Genomic DNA, 24,540 nt, shown 5'->3' with positions numbered 1-24,540 from the left:
GAGCACGAGAGCGGGGAGGGTCAGAGGGAGAAGCAGACTCCCCGCCGAGCAGGGAGGCCGATGCGGGACTCGATCCAGGGACTCCAGGATCATGACCTGAGCCGAAGGCAGTCGCTTAACCAACTGAGCCACCCAGGTGCCCCGTATATGACATACTTAATCCTCCTTTTCCTCTATTGATGCAGCACGTCTCGACTCCCTACTATGTTAGCTCCTCTATTCCCATTATCTGCTATTTGCACTCTTACTTTTATATCAAGAATGAAACCTCTACAATCAACTCTGTCACCATACTAAAGTCTTCCTTGCTTTGTGGACGGTTTGATTTCAAGAATGGAAAGCAAATAGACAGCGTCTGTATTATTAGGACCATGTAAATTTGGATTACTGTGATGCCCAGGAGCATGCTAGGACCGTATTTCCTTCTCTGCCAGGTCAAAGTCACCACCTTTCTTGCCACTTACAGGAGAACAGGCTTAGTAAAGCCAGTCCCATGGATTCTCTCTTACGCTCAAAGTGATGCTATGTTTTAGTTGGCTTTCAATTGGGGCAATAATTTTCTTTTTCAAATATGTCTACATCGTCACAGAAAAAAAATCATGTACCTGTATGACATATTTTTGAGAAGGAAATTATTGACCAAATATGAAGACAACTAAATTGTGGCATTATTTTGAGCAGTTGAGGGAGGGATTATGAAGATGGTGAGGAAGAAAGCTAAATCCAAAATGTCCAAAGTGAGAAGTCAATAGATAATATCCAAAATGGAAAAATCAGGAAATGAGCAGTTATAAATAATAAGCACATTATTAATAAATATGGAGGAAAAAACAGCTAAAGGAATGGAAAACCATTGCCTTTGGAAAATGGAAATCAAGGGTGGGGTTGCCTGGGCCGGGAGACAGTTGTGTTTTTCATTACAGAGCCCTGCAGAATAGTTGGACTTTCTAACTTGGTCTATGTGTTGCTTTGATACAAATTAAAATTAAACTTAAAAAGAGAGTAACTGTCCCTCTCAGCCCGCTCCTCAAACGATCACTGCCCATCCAGTTGAATAGCTGAAAGCAAGGCACCAAAAAGAGAGAGGACTGGGACTCTTTGTGTGGGGCGAGCCTTGCCCCTGGTGTGGAGGACCTTGATGGTAGCAAGCCCAAGTCCTTTCTCTGACTTCCCTCTGGTGGGGGCTGGCTGTAACATGCATGGTTGGGGACTGTCTGTGAGCAGGTTGGCAAGTGTGCTGAGCACCCCAAAATTCATAATGTGTAGCCTCATTTAATCCCCTCAGTAACATGCAAGTCCACACCCTGCCTGCCGTCTTCATATCCTGAGCCTCTCCGGTTTTAATTTCTTTTTAGAGGAAGCTTCTCAAAGTGGGAGGAGTAGTTACCTGGCTACAGGGGGTAAGGGCAGCCACTTACAGGTCACCCTCTTGATTCAGATGTGTAAGTCTCCCTAGTTTCAGCCTTGTCCCTCACCCTCACCTCCCACAGTTACCACTGCCCCCAGATGCTAAGCCTGGCAGGGGTCTGTAGAGAGACTCCCACCCCTCTGGCAGGCATCTCTTGGACTCTTCTGCTTTCCTAAATTAATCACAGGTGCCCCACCCCTACTTTCCTTCTTCTGCAATTCTGTTGACATCTCTTGTCTGCTGATCTCTATCCCCCTGTCCTTTCTGTCCTTATAAGTGACTACATTCTTTATCCCTTTGGTGTTATTTTCAGGAAGCTTATGGGGAGAGAGAATGGAAATATACATGTATTTTTAATGAGTGAGTGAGTGAATGAATCAATGAATGAATGGTTAATTCTCCATTTTAACTGGAGTTGCAACTGACTTTAAAACAGAAAGGCTGGATTTTATTTACCATTTCCTGTCCTCTGTTGTAGGTTCATATTTTGAGATATTTCCCTGTTAGCGAGACTGTCACTTTGGCCAATGACAGCTTCCCTGAGCCCAGCCTGTGGGCTTCTAAACGTGTGGGTTGGTCACAGGAGGCCCAGGCTAGCGGCTATGGTATCTGTCATGTAACCCACCCCCATGGCAGCAGCCCCAGGTTCTGCAAAAGTCTCAATGCAAGTCAGTTGTTTGGAATGCAAAATATATTTTCCTACGGAAACAATATAAGAAAGGACTATTTTAGTTCCTAGGCCAGCTTTTGAGAGTCTATTTAAAGCTCATACATATGAATATTCTTTATTTATTAATATACTCATCCCTCAAATTTATTGAATACCATTTATGTGTAATTTGAGCATTATATTATTACCATATGATTTTATCAAACACAGTTTTTTAAATACATCACTTCCCTCAATTTTTAGCTTCTATTGTTTTTAACTTCCAAATGGTCATCTCTTTTCCAAACATAACCCCCTTTTTTTCTCCTTCCCCCAACTCACCAGCTCCACCTTAGAAAAGCAAAACTTATGTCAGAATCAGTGAAAATGTTCATTCATCAGAGACAGAAAGTTCCCGATGATGCTGGAAGGGAGAAGTGCCCAGAAGGCTCCTCTGCCCAGTGAGGGGCCAGCCTAAGAAGTCACTCAGCATGTTCTTCAGCACACTGTGGTGACTTGGGTCAAATGGGGAATTAGCTCGTTATCAGTATCTTTGGGATTCCTAAGGCTGTGGCACTGACACAAACAAAAAGGCACTTTTTAAGGCTTAACACTCCTAACCATTGGCTATTTTTTGCCTTCCCAGTGCAGCACTTCATGTGTTTATTTTCTTGTACGCTGGGCTGCTTCTGGCTCACAGAGAGCAATGTTCTCACTCATGAGGAGAGGGGACAACTACCTTGCAGTGGACATTTGAAACTCTTACCAAATTAAGTTCCTTGGCACTTTCTCCAAGGTTATTCTGGGCAAGAGTCTCATCCAAGATGGCAAACATTTACTGATAACAATCATTTTTTCATTCATTCTTTCATTCATCAAATCTCACCGGAGGCTTACTATGTGCCAGACACCATGCTTAGGGCTGAGAGTACCTTCCTGAAGTTACCTTCACACCATCAACACTGCACTGTGAGCAGCAGAGAGGAAGAAAGTACCATGGCCCAAGAAGAGTGTTCCCTCCCACTGACCTTCCCCTTGCCCCAAATAAAGTTTTACCAGCTGGGTAGAGAAGGGAGAAGCAGGAGAGGTAGAAATAGGGGAGCTGGCCCTGTGGGTCTCCTTCTATCTGCCGTCAGATAGCTCTGGAGTCAGAAGATAAAAGAAATTCCATGGAAAATTGGAGAATCTCAGAGCAGAGGAGGCTTGTACCCCACTTCCGCAGGTAACTTCCCAGAGGAGCCTGTGTGTGAGAGTAGAAGAGGTGTGGGTGAGGGAAGCATCCGGGGCAGCCTCACAGTGTGTGGGCAAAAAGAGGAGCCAAAACCTCTCCTGCTCACAGGCAGGACCCAGGAGAGGTGAGGGAGGCCAGAGGCCCCAACAAGTTTGGGAAAGGGAGGATGCAGAGGGCTCCAGAGGCCGCAACAGGACCTGGGTCATTTAGGAGGCAGCCAGGTGGATGGATATCAAAGACCAACAGACCTGCCCTTGTAGGGCTCCTCCTCACCTCCTCCTCTTGGTATGTGGCAGGTTGGGAGGGGGCATATTAGGTGATTAAGGGCTTAAAAATGAGGAGATTTTTAGGTTTCCCTGTGGGCACTCTCATGAAGTAGGCCTGGTAGGGCCTGCTCTCTGCATGGTTAACAAGCTCCCACAGGAGTATGATGCAGGTGGCCTGGGAGTCACACTCTGAGAAACTCCAGGTGAAAGAGGGGAGGCCATATTTAGACAGGAAGGAAAAAGAATGGGGCAACTGAATGAAGAATTTTGACTCCAGAGTAAGTGTGACAGTTAATTTTATCTGTCAAGTTAACTGGCTCATGGGGTGACCAGATATTGGATCAAACATTATTCTGGGTGTTTGTAGATGAGGTTAGCTTTAAAATCAGTAGACTGAGTAAAGCAGATTACCCTCCATAAAATGGGCCTTATCTAATCAGTTGAAGGCTTGAAGAGAACAAAAGGGCTGACCCTCAGGCCTGCCAGTCTTTTGACTGGAACTACATGGCCAACTCTCCTGGGTCTCTGGCTTGCTGACTGCAGATCTTAAGACTTACCAGCCTCCATAATCATGTGAGCCAATTCTTATTATCTATTTTTTCTATCTATCTATCTATCCATCCATCCATTTAATCTCCTATTGTTTCTGTGTCTCTGGAGAACCCTGACTAATATAAATAGTAATAACTGCTTTTTCCTTTTCAGAATGCTCAGAAATTTATAGTGCGGTGGGGAACCCTGTCCTGATGGTAAAAGTTGTTTGTAAACATCGGTATATGAAATGAAAAAAGGTTATGTGACTTGGGCCTCTTTGGGAGACTTTAAAAAATAATTATAGCTACTATTTATGAGTGCCCTTGGTGATATTTTATCTCCTCCCCCTTGTAAATACTTATTGATGTCTGGCTTTCCTGTAAGTATAACCTCCATGAGGGCAGAGATACTCTCATGGTATCCATGAGAGAGAGCCTGGCACACAGTAGGTGCTTGGTAAACACTTGCTGAAGGAGTCGGTTGATCCATGGCTAATCTTCACCACAACACCACATAGTAGGTACTGTGATTCCCATTTTAAAAAAAGCAAACCGGAACTCAGTTTGAACGCTGTTATTCTTTGATTACAATGCCCCACCCCCTTCCTTCTGTGTCTGCCCTGCTCTGGGCCCCGGGAGGCTGACCTCTCTCTACAGACGTGCATACAGTGGAGTCCTGGCCAGGGAAAGAGAGGTCAAAGTTAGGACCACTGTTCCAAGTGTGGTGCTGAGACAGTGGCTGTGTTCCTCCAGGGCCATGGCTCCTGTCAGGCGGCCCCCCTTTCATGGCTCCAGCTCTCAACAGGATCCAATAAAATATTCCCTCCCCACCCCTTGCCCTTCAGGCCCGGTGTGGTAATGGTTCCTGCTCTCATCAGTTTCTCGGTACTTCACCATCCCTTGTTGCCAAATCCCTTAATGCAGCCGAAGTCTCAGTTAATAGTCCCTTTATTAAACTCTCCTCAGTTAAATCACTTGTGTGTGCCATCATTTTCCTGCTGGGATCCTGACTAACAAAGAGAAATTGGGTAACAAAATCATGCAGCTAAAAAGGTGGTAAAGGCAGCATTCATATCCAGGTATGTTTAGCTCTGAAGCCCATTTTCATTTTGTTATACATCATGACCTCCACTCTTCCCTCACAAATTGGTTAGGAATGAACCTACCCCATGAACATCCTATAATTTCTTCTAGAACATTCTACAACCCTAGCATTCTTTTTTTTTAATAATATTTTTATTTATTTATTTGAGAGAGGGAGAGAGAACAGAGGGAGAGTAGGAGGGAGAAGCAGACTCCCGCTGAGCAGGGAGCCCAACGTGGGGCTCGATCCCAGGACCCTGAGATCATGACCTGAGCCGAAGGCAGCCTCTCAACAGACTGAGCTACCCAGATGCCCCAACCCTAGCATTCTTAAGCATCTCCCTCCTCCCAGAGAGAAAGATTGGTAGCATGGAAATTGGGCTTGGCCTTCTGTAGCCCCAGGCACCTGAGTTTGAATCCAGGCTCTGCCACTAGTTATGTGTCTCTGAGCAAATGGCTTGACTTCTCTGAGCCTTTGTCACCTGGTTGTAAAGTGAGGCCATGCTACAGCAGGTGGGAATGAGGAGTAAATAAATCAAGGTATTTGTATCACGAGCTCGGTAACGTTGGTGTTTCCTCCTGGTTCTCCCATGTTTCTAAGTCCCATAGCTATGCCTGAATGAACACCTGACTGAAATCACATGTCTCTTTTTTGGTTAGAAAAGTGTTGCTCAGATGTGGTATATATATATATATATATACACACACACACACAATGGAATATTATGCCGCCATCAAAAATGAAATCTTGCCACTTGCAGCGATGTGGATGGAACTGGAGGGTATTATGTTAAGTGAAATAGGTCAATCAGAGAAAGACATGTATCATATGACCTCACTGATATGAGGAATTCTTAATCTCAGGAAACAAACTGAGGGTTGCTGGAGTGGGGGGTGGGGTGGGAGGGATGGGGTGGCTGGGTGATGGACACTGGGGAGGGTATGTGCTATGGTGAGTGCTGTGAATTGTGTAAGACTGATGAATCACAGACCTGTACCCCTGAAACAAATAATACATTATATGTTAAAAAAAAAAAAAGAAGAAGATAGTAGGAAGGGAAAAATGAAGGGGGGAAATGGGAGGGGGAGAAGAACCATGAGAGACTATGGACTCTGAGAAACAAACTGAGGGTTTTAGAGGGGCGGGAGGTGGGGGGGTGGTTAGCCCATCTACTAAGGAGGGCACGTATTGCATGGAGCACTGGGTGTTATACGCAAACAATGAATCATGGAATGTATGGTGACTAACATAATAAAATAAAATAGTATTTGGGGAAGATGAATAAAACCAAAAGCTGGTTTTTTGGAAACAACTTACAGAAATAGACAAAACTTGAGTAGAGTGATCAAGAAAAAGGGAAAAAAAACCCTCACAAACAGAAAATAGGAATAAAAAGCGGTTAGAAATAGAATGGAGATGTAGAAATACATCTTGGTGTATTTCTACACAACTTCATGGTGATAAATATGGAAACTTAGAAGAAAAAGATAATTTTTAAGGAAAAATAAAATTTTGGTAATGTATTCAGATGAAACCAGAATAAAGCCTTAGCCATTAAAGAAATTAAATTGGTAACCAAAAGTTCTCCCACGTCCGAAGACACCAGGCCCTAATGGTTTAATCAGATCTTAAAAAAACAGATAAATGTCATTTAAAAAATCTGTTTGAAAGAATGGGGGTAAAAAGGAAAAAGACTACATAATTTATTTTTTAAGATACTAAAGCCAGACAAACATAAGTAAAGTATAACTTAATCTCAATTTTCATGTAGATAAAAAATCTTTAAAAACATACTATGACTAGACAGGATTTAATCTCAAATTGAAAGCATAATTCAAGACTAGGAAACCTATTAAAGTTAACAGACTAAAAGAGAAAAGCTTTTTAAAAATCTTTTGGTATCATCTTGATAAATGTAGAAAAGATGTTTCATAGAACGTAGTATTTATTCACAGTTAAAAAAAATCTTTGCAAACTAGGTATAGAAAGCAATTTTCTTTACCCGACTAAGGCCATATATCAAAATTCTATAGCAAATATTACACTAACTCGTGATATGTTAGAGACAACTCCAAAAAGTCAGGAATAACATAAGGATACCAGTTATAAGTCTTTATTCAGCATTGTGTTGAGGGTCTTCACTGATGCAACAGAAAGGAGAGAGGCAGAGAAGGACAGGGAGGGACAGAGAGCGACAGGGAGGGACAGAGGGATAGGGAGGGACAGAGAGGGATTGGAAAAAGAAAGAAAACTGTTCTTGTTTGCAGAAAAGGTGATTGCCTGCATAAAGAGTTACAGAAAATTCACAGAGAAACTCTTAGAGCTAAAAAATGTTCAGCAAGGATGCTAGATATAACAGTCACACAAAAATCAACAGCCTTCCTACACCTTAATAGCTAATTAGAAAATTTAACAGAAAAAAAAAGAATCCCATTCACAGTAGTAGCGGAAATTATGTGGCACCTCAGGATAAATTTGTTAAAAGATGTGTGAGACTTTATGGAGAAAACTAGGAAAGTTATTACTGAACAATATAAAGACCTAAATACATGGAGAGAAATACCATGTTCGTTGATTATTCAATAATGTAAATATGTCAATTTCCTCCATATTGACCAATAGACTTGATGCGATTTTAATTTTAAAAATCTCCAAAATGTGTATATGTATGTGTGTGTGATTTTTTTTTTTTTTTAAGATTTTACTTAAAAAAAAAAAAAGATTTTACTTATTTATTTGACACAGAGAGAGAGAGAACACAAGCAGGGGGAGCAGAAGGCAGAGGGAGAGGGAGAAGCAGGCTCCTGGCTGAGCAGGGAGCCCAATCCCGCACCCTGGGATCATGACCTGAGCCGAAGGCAGACGCTTAACGACTGAGCCGACTGAGCCACGCAGGCACCCTGTGTGTGTGATTCTTAACAAGCTAATTCTAAAATGCATGTGAAAGGGACAAGAAGAATCAAGACAAGTTTGAAGAAGAAGAGGGTAGTCAGACTGTGGTGGTATCAGCCCAGGAGATCGACATACAGATGAGTGGATCAGAATAAAAGCCCAGAAATAACCTATACACATGAGGGAACTCTATACCTAAGGCTAAGGTGGCATCACAACACAACGAGGGAGAAAAGAGAAACTAGAGTCCTACTCACACCAACCACAAAGATTAAAGACCTAAATGTGAAAAGCAAATGTTTGCAACTTTTAGAAGAAACCATAGGAAAATAGATTTTACTATCACCAAGTAGGGGAAGATTTCTCCTATAAGACACAGACATACGAACAATAAAATCAGAGGGATATATCTGATTACATTAAGACAAAAAGAAGACACAGTAAACAAAATGGAAAGAAATTATAGAATGGCAAAAAGTATTTAAAATGCATACAACCAAAAAGGGGAAATATTTTAAGGAGGAGAAATTATACAAGCTTAATTCTTTGATTTCAGGACAATAAAACAAGCTATTAACACTAGCAACTAAAATTAAAATAACAAAGTATAAGGACAGAATAAAAATTAAAACAACAATCAAAGTATAGGAGCATGGCACTTAGAAGATAATTAAAATAAGACCACATCATGTCCAAAGTTATGAAATGTTATCACAGTATATTGAAAGGTGAAATTACAATCTTTATGTTTTCATTATTTTCAAGGAAGGGAAAAATGAAAGTATTCAACCTAAGGATTTGTAAAAATGATGACAATAAAATTCCAAGAAAGAATAATAAAGGCAAAACCAAAACTACATGAATTAGAATATAGGAAAATTTATAGACTTAATTTAAGAGCTTCTTAAAATAAAATAGACAAACCTTTAGAGAAAGTAAAGAAGGGAAATAACTCCTGTGGATAAAAAAATTAGAAATAAAAAGAGGGATCCAACATCAGATAAGGAGATATTTGAAACATAAGACAATACTTTTTAAAATTTTAAGTTAAATTTGAAAACTATTTCTTTGGGAAATATATACATTACCAAAATTAGGAATATAAAATCTAAATATACTAATCATAGCTAGAGAAACTAGAATAGAAAAGAAGGAAAGAACTCTCTCCAGAAAAAAAAATTTTCTAGGCCTAGAAGCTTTTAGAGGGAATAATCTTTCAACTCTTAAGGAATGGGTAATTACTATGCTTCAATAATTACTTCCAAACATTGAAAAATACAAAAATTGTACCTAATTTACAGAGATAACCCTGATGTCAAAACCTGGAAAAGATGAAAGAAAGAAAGAGAGAAAGAAAGAGAAAAAGAAAGAAAGAAAGAAAAACAGAAAGAGCGAAGAAAGAAATCTAAATTATGAACATAGAGAAGAAAATCTAAACACAGATAACAGAGTATCAAAAGAATAACCCCAGTTATTCTTAGAATAACATAGAATGAAAGGTTTTATGTTCTAATATTTGAAAAATCCAATAGAATAATATATCACATCCACCAGTTAAAAAAGAAAATCCAGATGAGATTCTCAATAGATGCAAAACAAACAAACAAACAAAAACATTAAAATCTAACAGCTAGTCCTTATTAAAAAACAATTACAAATTTAAGAACTTCTTAACATACTAAATAGTATTTATTTCAAATAGCCAATACTAGTCTTAAGAATGAAATACTGAGGCAATATTATTAAAATCAGGAACAAAATAGGGATATAATCTATTGCCATTTTATTTAATTTTGATCTGAACGTTCTGACCAACTAAATAGCATATATATAAAAATAATATGCATATATAAAAATAAGATGCATAAAATAAAAATAAGTTCTGACCAACTAAATAGTACATATATAAAAATAAGATGCGTAAGTGTTACAAGGGAGAAACAGATTTATAATTTTTTGTAGATGATATAATTACACTCCTGGAAACTCAAGAAAATAATTCAACTAAAAATCTTTAGAAGTAGTATGAGAGTTCAAGAAAACTGCTAAATAAAGAGACACAAAAGCCAGTAGATTTTCTACACAGAAATTTTCTACATAGTCTTTCTATATAGAAATATTACTCAGAAAATACAATGAAAAATAATCAAATTATAATAGCAAAAAGCAACAATGATGAAATTGAAAATCTCTATTAAATGCCCTGGAATAGCTTTCATAAGAAAGTGAAAGATTCATTTAATAAAAACTCCAAAATGTTACTGAGAAATGTAGAAGAAAATTTAAATATTAAATTCCTTGGCCACGATGCAGGGTTTTTCAAATTCATTTGTGTGCTCAATATACTTTCAATAAAAATCTCAATAAAATTCACTTTAGAATTTGACATTATCATTCAAATGCTTACTGAAAGAATAATTAGGTATGAACAGCAAAGAAAATATCGAGCATGAAAAGGAATGATAACAAAGAGGCCCTGCCAGATATTAAACCATTTTAAAAAGGAAGTATCAATAAAATAGTGTGCAACTGACAAAAGGACAAACATACAAATGTACAAATCAATTTTCCATCATATTTTCTAACAGAGTGGTATATTTGAGACCACGTTATTATACATAACAACTTCATCTATGATGAAGAAAGCATGGTAAGTCAGTAGGAATAAAATTATTATTTAATAAACTATGCTGGGCTCATGGATTATTTAGAAAAAAATAAATTTAGAGATCTACTCCAGATCATAATTGAAATAACTTTAGATGGATAAACAGATGTAATTAGATATAAAATACAGAACTATTAAAATAAAACTAAAAGTAGAAGCACATAAAAAAAATGTTCAAAAACTTAAGTCATCAAGGAGATGCAAACTAAAACTACAATAAGCCACCACTGCACGCCTCAAAAAATGGCTAAAATTTGAAAAGACTGACAGTATCAGATGTTGGCAAGGATAAGGAGCAGCTGAAACTCTCATGCGTTGTTGCTGGGAACGTCAAATGGTATAATCACTTTGGGAAAAAGTCTGGCAGTTTCTTATAAATCTCAATGTACATCTATTCTATGACCCAGCAATTCCACCTGAAGGTATTTCCCCAAGAAAAGTAAAAGCATATGTCCACGAGAGGACAGGTGCAAGAATGTTCATAATGGCCCCAAACTGGACACAGCCCAGGTGCCCATCGATAGAGAAGTGGATAATCAAGTTGTAACATAGATACATAATGAAATATTACTCTTAGCAACAACAACAAAAAACTCCTGATACACACCAACACAGATGAATTTTTAAAACATGTTGATTGAGAGAAACTTTACCCAAAAGAGTTCATCCTGTAAGTTTCCATTTATATGAAGTTCTAAAACAGGCAGATATAATCTATGATGAAAAAATTAAAACCTGTGGCTGTCTCTGAGGTAGAGTTGCAAGTGAGGGACTACTGGAAAGGGATGCTATGGAATGTCTGGGATGATATTAATTACTCTCTCTATATATTTTAACAGCTTTATTTAGATACAATTCATATACCATATAATTCACCCATCTAAAGTGTACAATCCAATGGTTTCTAATATATTCATATGTCTGTGCAACCAACATCCCATACCCTTTGGACTTCTAAATCTTTATAGGTTTATGCATTTGTCATTTGTTTTTTGTTTTTTGTTTTTTTTTAGATTTTTTTTTATTTTATTTTTTGACAGAGAGACAGCGAGAGAGAGAGAACACACAAGCTAGGGGAGTGGGAGAGGGAGAAGCAGGCTTCCCACGGAGCAGGGAGCTTGATGTGGGGCTCGATCCCAGGACCCTGGGATCATGACCTGAGCTGAAGGCAGACGCTTAACGACTGAGCCACCCAGGCGCCCCTATGCATTTGTCATTTGTTGAAATTCAATGAATGATCCACTTAAGATTTGTGCATTTCACTGTAAATATATAAAATACATAAACTTTATGGTTACCAGAGGGAAGGTTGGGGGGGATGGGTGAAACAGGTGAAGGGGCTCTGAGTAATGTATGGGACTACTGAATCACTATATTTCACACCTGAAGCACTGTATGTTAACTACACTGGAATTAAAATTAAAAACAATTTTTAAGCCCTTTTTATTAGAAAAAATAGGAAATAATTTTCAAAGTTCTATATGGAAAAGCTGTTTCTTCAGAAAGGAAAATATTGATAGATTTGATCACTTTAAAGCTAAATGCCTTTGTATGTAAAAATACATAAATATAATCAACATTAAAGGCAAATATCAAGCCAGAGGATAATTATTATTTAAAAATATTAGACAAGGGAGTCTTTGTATATTTGATATATGTGGAAACATCCTAAGTCATTGCAAGTATTAAGATACCAACCAATATGTGGGCAAAAGTTCTGAACAGGAAATTCATAAATAGGAAATAAAACTTGTTAACAAACATGGGGGAAATGTCTTTATGTTTACAGAAACTTAAACAAAAATTACTTCAGGAGTGACATACATCAAAGGCTCTAGGATTTGTATACCCTGATGTATTTTCCTTCGAGAAATATATTTATTCTCCGTGAGAACACATATTTAAAGTAAAAAGGAATAGCTATGCACAGAGATTTAAGTACAAGAATGTTTATTGTAGCACTAGTTTTTATAATGACAAATCAGATATTACCCAAATGTTTAACATAGAGTATTAATTAAATACAGTACAAAGATAATAAATTAACTTAGGATTCTTCTATAACCATTAAAAATGATGTTGTAGGAAAATACTTAATGATGCAGGAAGATGTTTACATCTTGAGTTAAAAAGAAAAAAAAATCAAACTTCCTTGACCCTATTAGGCTAACCCATTCCCCTATAATCCTGCTGTGGACACAGAGACATTTAGCTTCTGTTAGCTTTCTCCCTTCCCTTCTTCCCCATTTCCCTTTGGAAGCTGTTTCTGTCTTTCACTTCTGGTGAGGAGGAAATAGACTGGCATTAACACTGGGAAAGAAAACACTTAAAAACAGGAAGGTATGAAATACTGCTTCACTCACTATTTTTTTAATTGGGAAAAGGCATAGGTGTGCATGATTAAAAATTGGAACAGTAAAAGAGATGCATATGATGCAAAGTCTCTGTCGGTCCTAGGTGCCTTGATCAGTTTTCCTTAACCCCTAGATATATTTTTCAGAGAGACATCTACCATAAGCACCAAACAAAAAAACACAAGAAAACAAAGAAAGAGGAAAGAAGGAAGGGAGGAAGGAAGATGGAGGGAGAGAGGAGGATACAGGGAAGGAAGGAAGAGGGGAAGAAATCAAGAAAGGCACAATATGGGGGAAAATCAGAATAAGCTTTTTCTATAGGAGTTTAAAGAGCCAACATTTTTTTAGAATATATGTTAAACATTTGTATCTCAAATGTTCAGCAACCTGTCACTAAATAATACTGTTAAATGAATAGTAACTATTTACAAATATTTATAAAATAAATAAATCCGGATAAAGAGTGAAGAGCTTTTTTACTTGAGATGTCTTAGGGAACCGTGATCATGTCATTCAAACCCAAATTAGCGTTCCCAGCCCGACAAGAATCAATATACCCATGGGGATGAGGGAGTAGGGGCTGTGAAATCAGGATTGCCCTGGACATGCGGCTCTGATATGTAGAGAGTAGCAGAGGTTCAGAACCTTAGAGATAACCCCCAGCCTGGACTTCCCCCACTGGAGAGGGTGTCTAGGGTAGAAGCACCGAATGATGGCCGCTGGGAGCGCACGCATTTTCTCTCCTGGCATGGTCCTCAGATGTTTGGGATGAAACCACAGATCCCAATTCTTTTTAACAACCACTTTGTACTGATTAGCCATGAGTAGACTGGTTTATGTTTACTACTTGAAGTAAGCCTGACAATATTATATTAACGAGTGGGGAGAGGACAGATCAGTCGATCCAGTAGTCTACTAAAACACACCTGGGCCTCTCAGTTAAGAGCAGGCTCAAGGTTCTCCGTGGGTGTCTTTCTCGGGGGTCCCCCCTTTTTTCCTGCAGTGCAAATGTAGAACATTCAAAAGGATGTATACTCAAGGGACAATATTTAATTAATTTTTATTGTTTCATCAAAGACATTCCTAAGTGAACAGGAATATTTTGGGGTGTGATTAAGCTTGGTAGCTTAAAAATAAACTATTTATGAACAGTTTATTTATAAGTGACCTTATGATTAGTTCAGGGCTTTTTCTTTTTATATGCATATATTTTAATGCTATTGACCACTCACCATGTGAGTGACTCCTTGTGAGAAGCTTTAAGAAAGTTTACACAATGAGAAGGAATGCTGGGGAGGAAAGCAAAATGGGAACAAGAAGGGGAGGAAGGAGTTAACTGAGGGACAGAAGGGAGAGGAAAAAGAAGGAGACAAAGGCAGAGAAGCCAAAGCAGGAATGGAAAGAACAAGAGAACAGTCATCTGATGCAGATGTCATAAAAAGCTATAGCCACACTTGTAAGCCCATATCAAAATTTAGAAATCTGTCCCCACATATAAAATCAAGTGGGTGTCTTTCCCATGGGAAAAAAATGGCAGAGTAAATTTTTCATAATTTCTCCTTTTCTTTTATACTTTTAAAAACCTGAGTGTGGAACTGTTGTTTTTAAGGGCTTTTCCAGCCTGAATACTTACCTTTCATCTGCTATCAGAATGCCCAGACCCTGAGTCCACTTTATGGTTATTGCACCTGCGCTGATGATTGCAGTTCAAGAATCAGCAGGTGAAATTAAGCCCGACGGTCTCCTGATTTACCTCCAACATATAAGCAAATTAAATTACTGTCATGCTTTTAAATGAGCCTTCTCTAAAAGAGTTTCTGAGTTGAGTGTTCTACTTTCATCTGATTTTAGCAGTGAGTCCCCAAGGAAATGAACAGTTATTTTTCCTTATTAGTGCTAGTGCCTTCAGCAGACTTGTCTCCAAGTATGGCCCCACTTGCTGAGCAACCCCCCCGCCCCCGCCCGGCTTTGGGCAGGGAGAATTAAAGGCAAGAAGACCAACTAACAGAAGAGCAGAGTTCAGGTGTTCAAAGCTTTTATCTCATTCATTAATTCTGCCAGTATTTACAAGCACTTACTATGTGCAGGGTCCAAGTTGGACAGTGGGGCTACAGTGATGGAGAGATGCTATCCTTGCCTTCCCAGGGCCCAAGAGTCTTTCTCCGAGGTGTGCAGAACAAGTGTTATTAATATTCCCATTAAGAGTCAGGGAGGGGCGCCTGGGTGGCTCAAAAAAAGAGTCAGGGAAACAGAGGCAAGGGACAGACACAGCTCTGGAATAGGACTGGAACCTACCTCTTCTCTCCTGAGGTCTAAACACTTGGCTAATTGTACTCAATGGCTCTCAAACTTTTATGAGTTTGACAAAAGAAGGCATTTGCTGACTCCAACCCTGGACCCCATGGGCTTCCACTCCCCATCTTTAAAACTGGGGAGATGATTTGTGTCCCTGCTCCTGTCTTAGAAGCAGTACATTTCTTCACACAACTTTAGACTATTATTATAATATTGGCAATGCACTAGCTTTAAGAAATAATCCGCTCAAGTCTTTAAATCTATCTTTCCCTAGAGTTGGGGATATAAAAATTAAGACTATAAAAACATTTGTTTTTTCACGTAAAATGATCAGATCTCTGGGTGTTCAAATAGCGATGCTAGATCTGGATCTCTCCTTGGGGACTTCCAAGTTCACCTGCTTTTCATATCGGAATCCTTCCTAAAGACAGAGGCGCCCGGAGGGAAAGGTGGTTTTTCCAGAGAGCATTTTCTTATTCCTTCGCTCATTTCAGCTGTTCGCAGCAGCTGGTTTCTTCAGTGTGCCCCAGCCCTGCTGCCTTGTAAACATACTCTCTAATACCGTGCATTACTCATAGTTTGAAAATCACTTTGACTCCTGAAACATAATTATGTTAATGTCAGATGAGTCAGCGGGAGGACGGCATGCTGCACCTCCTACCAGCCTCTCAACCCCAGCACCTGGGGCTTCAAAAAAAAAAAAAAAAAAGAGAGAGAGAGAGAGAGAGAGAAACCCCCTTTTGGTGGGAGGGAAGAGAGCTTATACTTAGGGCTTAAGACAGAGGCTTCCAAGGAGTGGTCAATTTCATGTTCGCTGCAATGTGAAACGGAAAGTCGAAGTCAAATCGCTCACCCTAGGTTAATCCGTTTACGTAAAGAATAAACAGGAATTTGGAGAGTTTCTCTACAAGATCTGTGATTTTCCCGACGAGATAAGTTGAGACAGGTCACTCTGATCAATATACAGTCGTGATTTGTGATTTCCAGGGCTCCCCTTGGAGGTGTTTTCACACCCTTGGAGGTGATGCTGAGTCGGGAGGTGCTGGACTATTACCCTCGCACATCCATAGGAAAGGGGAGGCCAGACCCTTGCTGGGCTCCCCGTGACCCTAGGCTTTGGCGCTGTGCCCACTTGTTCAGCACGGCTCTTTAGACAAGAATTTGTAGCCACTTTCTTGGGCTGTTTTCAGCATCATTTACAAGCTCTCCATTGTTTCCCCTCCCCTAGCTGCCGGGAAATGAAGAGGAACCGAGCAGCACAGAGTTGGAAGTTTCTATGGCTGACCACAACCCCTACCTCCTCATGCTCCTAGCCCTGGTCCAACCTGCCAGCAATCTGACTGTGCCCTTCTCAGCTAGCCTTACACCCCCTTTGCCCTTCTGAACTCAAGGCATCATCTGAAAAGGCTTCTGGGGTCATTTTTGCACCTGTGTCTCACAATAACCCATGTTCCATAGGTGGGGAAACTGAGGTTCAGAGAAGGCGTGTCCTTATGCAAGGTCGCACATTGAGTGGCAGAGCCAGACGCTCGGACCCTAGGCCCTTTCTACTCTGCCAACAACAGAACAGTGAATCCACACTTAGAAGATGAAAGTGTGTCAGGGTTGGAAGGATCCCAAGAACACATTTTTTTTTTGCAGATAAGACAAGTAACCAAAATCTAAAGAGAGGCAGTGATTTGCCCAAGGTCACACAGCTCAAAAAGTGGCAGAACCAGCTGCCAGACAAGGTCTCCTAACCTTTGGTCCAAGGGCTTTTTCTCTCTAATCTCCTTACTTCCTCACTCTGGACTTACTCCAGTTTAGGCATAGGGACAGTCTGCTTGCCCCAGTTAACATGCATCTTACACAGTGGGCACAAAGCATTCTATTCCCAAAGCACAAGACCCCACAAGAGCCAGAGGTGTCCAGGAGGAGAATACACGGGAAGGAAGGGGTTAACCACGTCCTGCAACTTTCCATTATGCTATGACTAGTCAATATCCCAGATTAACTACAGCACTGATCAGTGATATCTTCAAACTATGGCTTCATCCAGGCTCCTTTCAAAGGCTGGGAGGACATCATTGCTCAGCGGGGTGCTGGCTTGGTCCCACCGTTGTTATGTAACCGGCGAGAGGAAAAATGCCTAATCCAACCTAAAGACTCTGCAGCATCCTAACTCCAGGCCTTTTCAACCCCCTTCCCTGTGACTGCTACTTTGGGTGCCACATAGCCGTCATGCACCTGGTACGCAGACCTTTCCCACCCTTCCACAGGGCGGCGCCGACCCTAGCCAGGGTGGCTATTCCCCCAGCTGAAGGCTTCCTCACCACACACTTTTCTCCTATGACATTTTCCCTGCTTGGCCCCAAAGACAAAGAAAAGTCAAAACTCACATTTTTGGGGTGAGATGCCAAAAATTCTGAGGAAACTGTGGAGCATCCTATTTAGAGGAGGATTTCTCCTCTTGTTATGTCTTTCTAGCTGGTTCTGTCCAATTTATCCTGGAGGTACGGTTGGTCGAAAAAGCTGACCCCGCCCCTGCCCCCCAAAGCAATCAACAGCTGTTACTATATTGAATGGCAATATGATGTCATATCATAGGTGACTAACTCACCGAGGCTTCCCTGCGAGCCATCATCTAAATATGACAGCCTTCCATCACCCTGACCTTTTCGCGGGAGAAAGCTGAGTGAGGGGCTTGATACTGCTTCCCAGGGCTCAAGTTCATGACTGACCTTCTGTGGCCAGCATTTCTGACCGAGCATGTGAGAACACACATGCCCACCCCCACACACAGATTCCCTTCCTAGTAGAAGGTCACTTTCATACAGACAGCTTTCTTCCAATGGCCTGACTTTGAAGTTGGTATGTTTAATAATCACCGATAGTAGAGAAGAGTTGGGGGTGCTGTATATATTTACCCTGGTGTATATCCAAGGTACTGGGTTAGATACCTTACATAATGTTTTTAATGCAATACTCAAAATGCTCTGAGGACAGGCATTATAGTCCTGTGGAGTTAGAGAAACTGAGATCAGGAGGGTTGAGTAACTTGCCCAAAGTTACAGAGCTCGTCGTGGTGGGGTTCAAATTCCAGTCCAAGTCTCTGACTCCACAGTGGACCAAACTCCTACATACAAAAAGGTGTAATCACTGCACCTGGATTTTTTTTAATAGACTTCATTTTGTAAAGCCGTTATAGGTTCACAGAAAAACTGAGCAGAAACTATAGAGATTTCCCATAGACCCCGTGCTCCCACTATCAACATTGCCCACCAGGGTGGTGCATCTGTTATAACTGATAAACCCACATTGACACATCATCATCACCCAAAGTCCATAGTTTACAATATGGTTCACTCTTGGTATTGAGCATCCTATGGGTATGGATAAATGCATAATGACGTGGATCCATCATTACAATATCATGCAGAATATTTTCACTGCCCTAAAATTCCTCTGTGCTCTGCCTATTCATCCCTCCCCCCCAAACCCCGATAACCATTGATCTTTTTATTGTTTCCATAGTTTTGCCTTTTCCAGAATGCCACATAGTTGGAATCATACAGTATGTGGCCTTTTCTGGTTGGTTTGCTTCACTTAGTAATATGCATTTAAGTTTCCTCCACGTCTTTTGGTAGCTCGATGGCACAATTCTTTTTAGCACTGAATAATATTTTGTTGTCTCTGTGTAGCACAGTTTATTTGTCCATTCACCTACTGAATCCCCTGGCTTTGAAAACTTTATTCCAGTGTGGTTCACTGGTCTCCCTCTTTTGGACCCCATCCCGGCCTCTTCTCTCTTGCTACCCACACAGCCCCTGCTGGGGGTGGGGAGTGGGGCGGGAGGTGGACCTTTGGCATCTCTTGTCAATGAATCATTTCAGCAGCCTGGGAACCAGCTATTCCTCCAGGACGAGCTCTGGGGCTGATCTGAGGAGAGCTCTCACACGCACACGTACCATAAAATCAGAACATTCCCTTTCCCCTCCATGCCAAGTATACTCATGTTTGCCCTCCAGCCCCCAATACGGTCATTCCTAGTATGTCCCACCACTTACCACACAGGTTTCTCTCTTCTTATTCCATCCGTTCATCCATCCACCCAACAAGTATTTATTGAGCACCTACTAAATGTTGGTCCTAGATGGCAAGTCCACAGAGGACACTGAATGTATTTACCTTAGTTTGCAAGGAAGAGGAGTTACACCCACAACAGGGTCCCATTCCATTGAGAAATACTATTTGATGGGGGGGGGTGTATGGAGATAAACAGGACTGAAAATAGGCCTGTGAGACCATCTGAATGAATTATTATCATCAGATTATAATATAATTATATTTATCACATATAAAATTATATGTTAATTATTAAATTATTATTATTATTGTTGCTATTTTTAAAAAAACCTCTGATACAGCACTTTCTGGTTTTTAGGACTTAAGTACTTTTACATAAATGGTAAACCTATTCGTTGCCTGAAAAGGGTGTACAGGCTGAAACAGAAATAGATTAAAGAAAATTTCAAATTCCTGGAGGGCAGATCTATAACAAGTTATTAAAGTGGAGTTAGGAATAACTAGGGTGCATTCCTAACCAGTGAGAATGAGGTCACGAAGGGTAAGCGCCATAATCCAGTCCAAGCCATTCTAGTGGCCCCATGAGGGGCAGGTGCTCAAGAGAGACAGAGTTCCGGGCTGACCCCGCGGGCCATTGCTAAGCGGTTACTATGGAGCCAGATTCACCCAGGGACCTCTGAACTTCCACTATGCTGGGGGCGGGCTGAATGGCTTCTCCCCTGTCCTTCTGCTCTGCCAGGGGAGCAGCCGTATATAATGTCTCACATCTCTCTCCCAACAAAAGCAACCCTTTGCTGTGTGTCATCCAGTGAGTCACCAGCACGGGTGGGAACAGACCCAGGATTCCTGCTCCTTTCTTTGCTGGGGCTGTTTGCTGGAGATGACAATCCCCCCACATGAGCAGCCAGTTACGTTTATGGTTCTTAATGACATTTAATGGGGCTTATGGGATAGGAAAATAATGGGAAGTGAAGGCTGGGAGATAAAAAATCAAAATCTGAAATGACACACCAGATCCTGATTCCTGAAGGTCTAAAACTGGCAATCCAACTCAGCATGTCCTTCCGTTGGGAAATGGTTCCTAGGGCTGAGGAGGAATCACGCCCTTACCCAACTCGAGATTGGATGGGAGAGAGAAGGAAAGGGGAGAGGGAACAGCCAGGGGTCTCTGCAACTGTGTTCTTGGATTCGCCCCTATGATTTCATCTCTATATTTACTTCATGTCACCGTTTGTTTTCCGTTTCGGCACGTATGTGACATGTCACAGTTTATCATGCACATTTAACGCCCATTGTCCCACCAGAGTCTTGTCACAGAGCTGTGATCCGTAGAAAGAGCAGTGGGTACAAGGTCAGTTGACTAGGACTCTCTACCTAACAGGTCATGTGAGTCCAAGTAGGTCACCCAACCTGGACCTTAATTCCCTCAGAGAACAGGGCTAGACTGGTTGGCCTGAAGGTGCCCTACTGCTCTAAACTGCCATGTCTGCGTGTTCAGCCCCGCAGAGGAAGATGCTGCTCCCATGACCCCCCACCCCCAACTGGCTAAGGCCGCCCGTGGTTTTCCCCATCTCCTCCTGAGGCTTTGCTGGAAGCACACAGGACACGTTCGGTCACAGGCTCCAGAAAACCTGGCAGAACAGAAAGAGCAGTGGACAGGGATTGATCCGTCAGTATGACACTGTCAGTATGACAGTATGACAAGGATCATACAATCCCGAGGCAGGGGACACACAGAGGAGAGCTCTGTGGTGGCTGGAGACTGGGTCCAGGGGAAGAGGGGTCAATTTTCAATGTCTCTGAGGGGTGAGCTGCAGGGAAGAAGGTGCTTTCGCTAGACCTGGCGCAGGTACTCTGAGGATGTGGGAGTGACACTGAGCCAAGGACCAGTAACGACTGTCAGAAGAGAACAGTCACAACAGCTCACCCACACAGGCACCCGTATTTTGCTCAAAACTTTGAGAAGCAGTTGATGACTCTAATTTGTTTTTGGCACAAACATGCTGTTCCAACGGGAAATTTTCTGTTGCTTTATGCGGAGGGGATTATGGGAGGAGAAACAAAGTATTTCTTCTGCACTTCCGTGGGGCTGGCCGCTGGTGCTCCATGAGGACGCTGTAAGCAGGCTGGTCTCTCTAGTCTCAGGAGAGGAATCACAGAGTCCAGGACAGGCCTGGTAGGGCTGGGACTAGAGTGGGGGGGGGTGAGGTGGCTTGGGAGGCACTCGCTCTCAGGGTCCTGCAAGTGCAGGATGGGCACCTCCTCATTGCCTTAGCCTTGTGCAGGCCCTGGGGCCTGGCCTCCTCTGGGCATCTTCTAGCATGCAGTGGTTACTTGTTCAGAGGCACTGGGCTTGTGTCATAAGGGAAAAACTGGTTCTAGGGGACTCAACGTACAAAATAAGACATATTTCACAGCCCACCACAGTCCCCAAAAACATGGACTTGGGAGTCCAACTGACCTGGGAATGGTTTCCAGCTTGCCATCCTTTAGCTGTGTAACCTAGGGAAACATACTTAATCTTGCTGTGCCTCGATGTCCTTCCTCATCAATATTAAAATAGGGACAATAACACCGACCTCAGACAGGACGCATGAGGATTAAAGGAGGGGGACAAGGAGGGTAATGAAAATACCTGCCTCATGGTAAACCTCAGCGTAGCAAACCTCCCTGTGAGGCTGTGATAGCGTTGAATGACCAAGTGTCGGACAGGGCTCTTGTTCTGGAAGCTTCCACAGGCAACATTAGCATCAGAGGAGGGTTTGGAGACCAGTTCACCAATGTCACACCCAGAGTTCAATAACTTGTTACAGACTGCATGACTAATAACAGTTTGGACACAGTCAAAAACAGTGATAAATGGGACAAGCTGGCCCAAATTGATGGATCACATGAACATTCAAACCACAGCTTTTCCCTACCAACAGATGTATAAACATATGAGGAGGGCTTGTAAGTGAAGGGGTACGGAGTCAAGGGCCAGGAAAACTCTCTAACTTTTGGGTCAAGATCAGATTCTGGTTAATCAAGGAGGGCTTCCAGGAGGAGGTTCTGGGGCATTCGGCAGCCTCCAATGAGGCTCAGTTGCTCTCCTTTCTTTCATCACCATCTCAACGGTCAACACTTCCCAGTACAAAGGATAGAAGATGGGCTCTGACCCCACAGTTGGCTGACTGCCGTCACCTCTCCAGACCTTTCACGATCCGACGCCTGGTCCCTTTAAGGCATCGAAACTCAGTGAACGTTCTACGGGCGGCCTCGCGGCCTCCGCGAGGCGCGCTGACGTCACCCTTCGGGGAAACGGCTGACGTCAGCGCGTCCTCGGCGAGTGGGGCGGGGCCGTGACTCACCCGAACCGCGCCCCCCGCCCGCTGTCGAGCGCACGTGAGCGCGCGCCGCGCTGGTTTCTAAATTTAGCTCGGCGGCTTCGGTGGGGGTCGGGCGAGGTAAAGGGGGCCGAGGGGACCAGGCGGGCTGGGGGGGCGGCTGTCCCAGTCCCTGCTCGCCCCGTTGGCGGCCCTCCTGGAGGACGAGGGCCCGGCCGGAGGGTGGAGCGCGGGCGCCTCCCGACGCAGCGCCTCAAAGGCCTCCGCGTGCAAGCCCGGCCCCGTGTTCGCCCTGCCCCCGAGTAGGCGCTCCGTTAACGAGCCAGAGTTCCCTTCTGCTCAGCGACTCGGGACTTCCCAGAGAGTCCAGAGTTCTGGAAAGTTCCCCGGTGGACGGGGTGCGGTGTGGGCTGAAGTCAGAACAGGCGCGGGGCCCGAGGCCGTCGGGGCCCAGCCCTCGGGGTCCACGTGGGGTCGTCACTCAGCGTTTCTGAATTCGGGGGGCCCGGGCGTGGCCGGAGTCGCCATCAGCGCTTGTTGGGGGGCCTCTCGGGACCCCCCACTTCCGAATTGGGCGGGGCAGTGAGAGGACCTGTTCCCTACGTGGCGGGCTGGGCGGTGGTCGTTCTAGGCTCAGCCCAGGCTTAGGGGCCTGAAGGTCACCTGGTGAGGAGACGATGCCACAGAACCCCAGGCTCTCCATCCCGAGCCCCCCGTACCAAGGTGACCTTCTAGGAAACATAAAAAAGAAAGTAGCGCCAGACACCTTGTGAAATAGACACTTCCCCGTTCTTTTGTTGGCGGAGGGAAAAGTTCTGGGAAGAAGCGCTGTCAGCGTAAAGTGAACTGAGATTTTGACTTTGCGGAGTGGTGGGACACGTCACGGTGACCTGCATTCTGTTGTTGGTGTGGCATCCTCAGGTTTCGCAGGGTTTGTCTCCGTAGGCAGCTTATAAAACAGTGTTCATGAAGCTTTTGACCTTGCTAGGTGAAGGGTGTTGGATATTACAGAAAAGTAAAATATAATGATAAAGTGGGAAATGTCAAATGGTAATAAGGGAACGTTAACGGTTGGGCCGTTAAAATTTTATATTTCAAGTTTTCAAAGGCTGTAACCTTGAGTTTTTCCTGTGTTCTTTTCTTAGAAGTGGTGGGAAGTTAGTTGTGGAATAAAGGTAGCTTTGCAGATCATGACCTGAATGAATGACAGAAACCCCTAAATCCAAATGTGTAATTTTCATTTGTTTTCCAAAAATAACTACATTGGCCTTTGTAATTGGAGATTTTCAGATATAAATATGGAAACTGCAAGTGTTTAGGGCTTTATTCCCCATTCAGTATCCATCTTAACACAGTTTTAAAAGGAGGGACAGTTTAGGATCTAACGAATACGTCCAGAAGTAGGCATAGTTTTATATTGTTCGTATAGCAACAGAAGTCTCTTTGTCCTAATACCGTACAGTTGCTACCACATTTTCCTCAATGTAATGCCTATTTTGGGAGGGACTTAAATGGAGCAGGTGTGAATGATGATGCATCATGTTCTCAAACTGAGCTAATTTCCCTTTGTGTAGGTTATTGTTCTGTGTGTATGTAATGTATAAGAACCTTAACATAAACGTTCTCACGTTCAGAAATTAAGTTTTTTTAGTCCGGAAATTGAGTTTTTTCTTTTAAAAATACTTACCCTTGGAACGGACCACCTGCATCCTGTAGGAAGCCTGTTAACATTTCTGTAAAGTCCTCCTTGCCCCCAAGTTGTACCTGTT

At 42.4% G+C, this 24,540-nt stretch overlaps 1 protein-coding gene and 1 long non-coding RNA gene across 2 annotated transcripts in view; one reads left to right on the top strand and one right to left on the bottom strand.

The window, feature by feature from the left end:
* The window catches only part of ATF3 (activating transcription factor 3), a 50,145-nt gene extending 32,320 nt beyond the window's left edge, over positions 1-17,825 (bottom strand). Inside the window, exon 1 of the mRNA XM_035010509.1 lies at positions 17,759-17,825. The gene's annotated coding sequence lies outside the window, so the exon portion shown is untranslated. The remainder of the gene's footprint in view (positions 1-17,758) is intronic.
* A 4,965-nt stretch (positions 17,826-22,790) lies between these two features.
* The window catches only part of LOC118014313, a 113,442-nt gene continuing 111,692 nt past the window's right edge, over positions 22,791-24,540 (top strand). The window contains exon 1 of the long non-coding RNA XR_004680259.1: positions 22,791-22,891. This is a non-coding gene — a long non-coding RNA (uncharacterized LOC118014313). The remainder of the gene's footprint in view (positions 22,892-24,540) is intronic.

Source organism: Mirounga leonina, unplaced genomic scaffold (assembly GCF_011800145.1).
Source record: "Mirounga leonina isolate KUSES-001 unplaced genomic scaffold, KU_Mleo_1.0 Mir_154, whole genome shotgun sequence".
In the NCBI taxonomy this organism is placed as follows: Eukaryota; Metazoa; Chordata; class Mammalia; order Carnivora; family Phocidae; genus Mirounga; species Mirounga leonina.
This window is presented reverse-complemented; position numbering and strand designations above follow the sequence as displayed.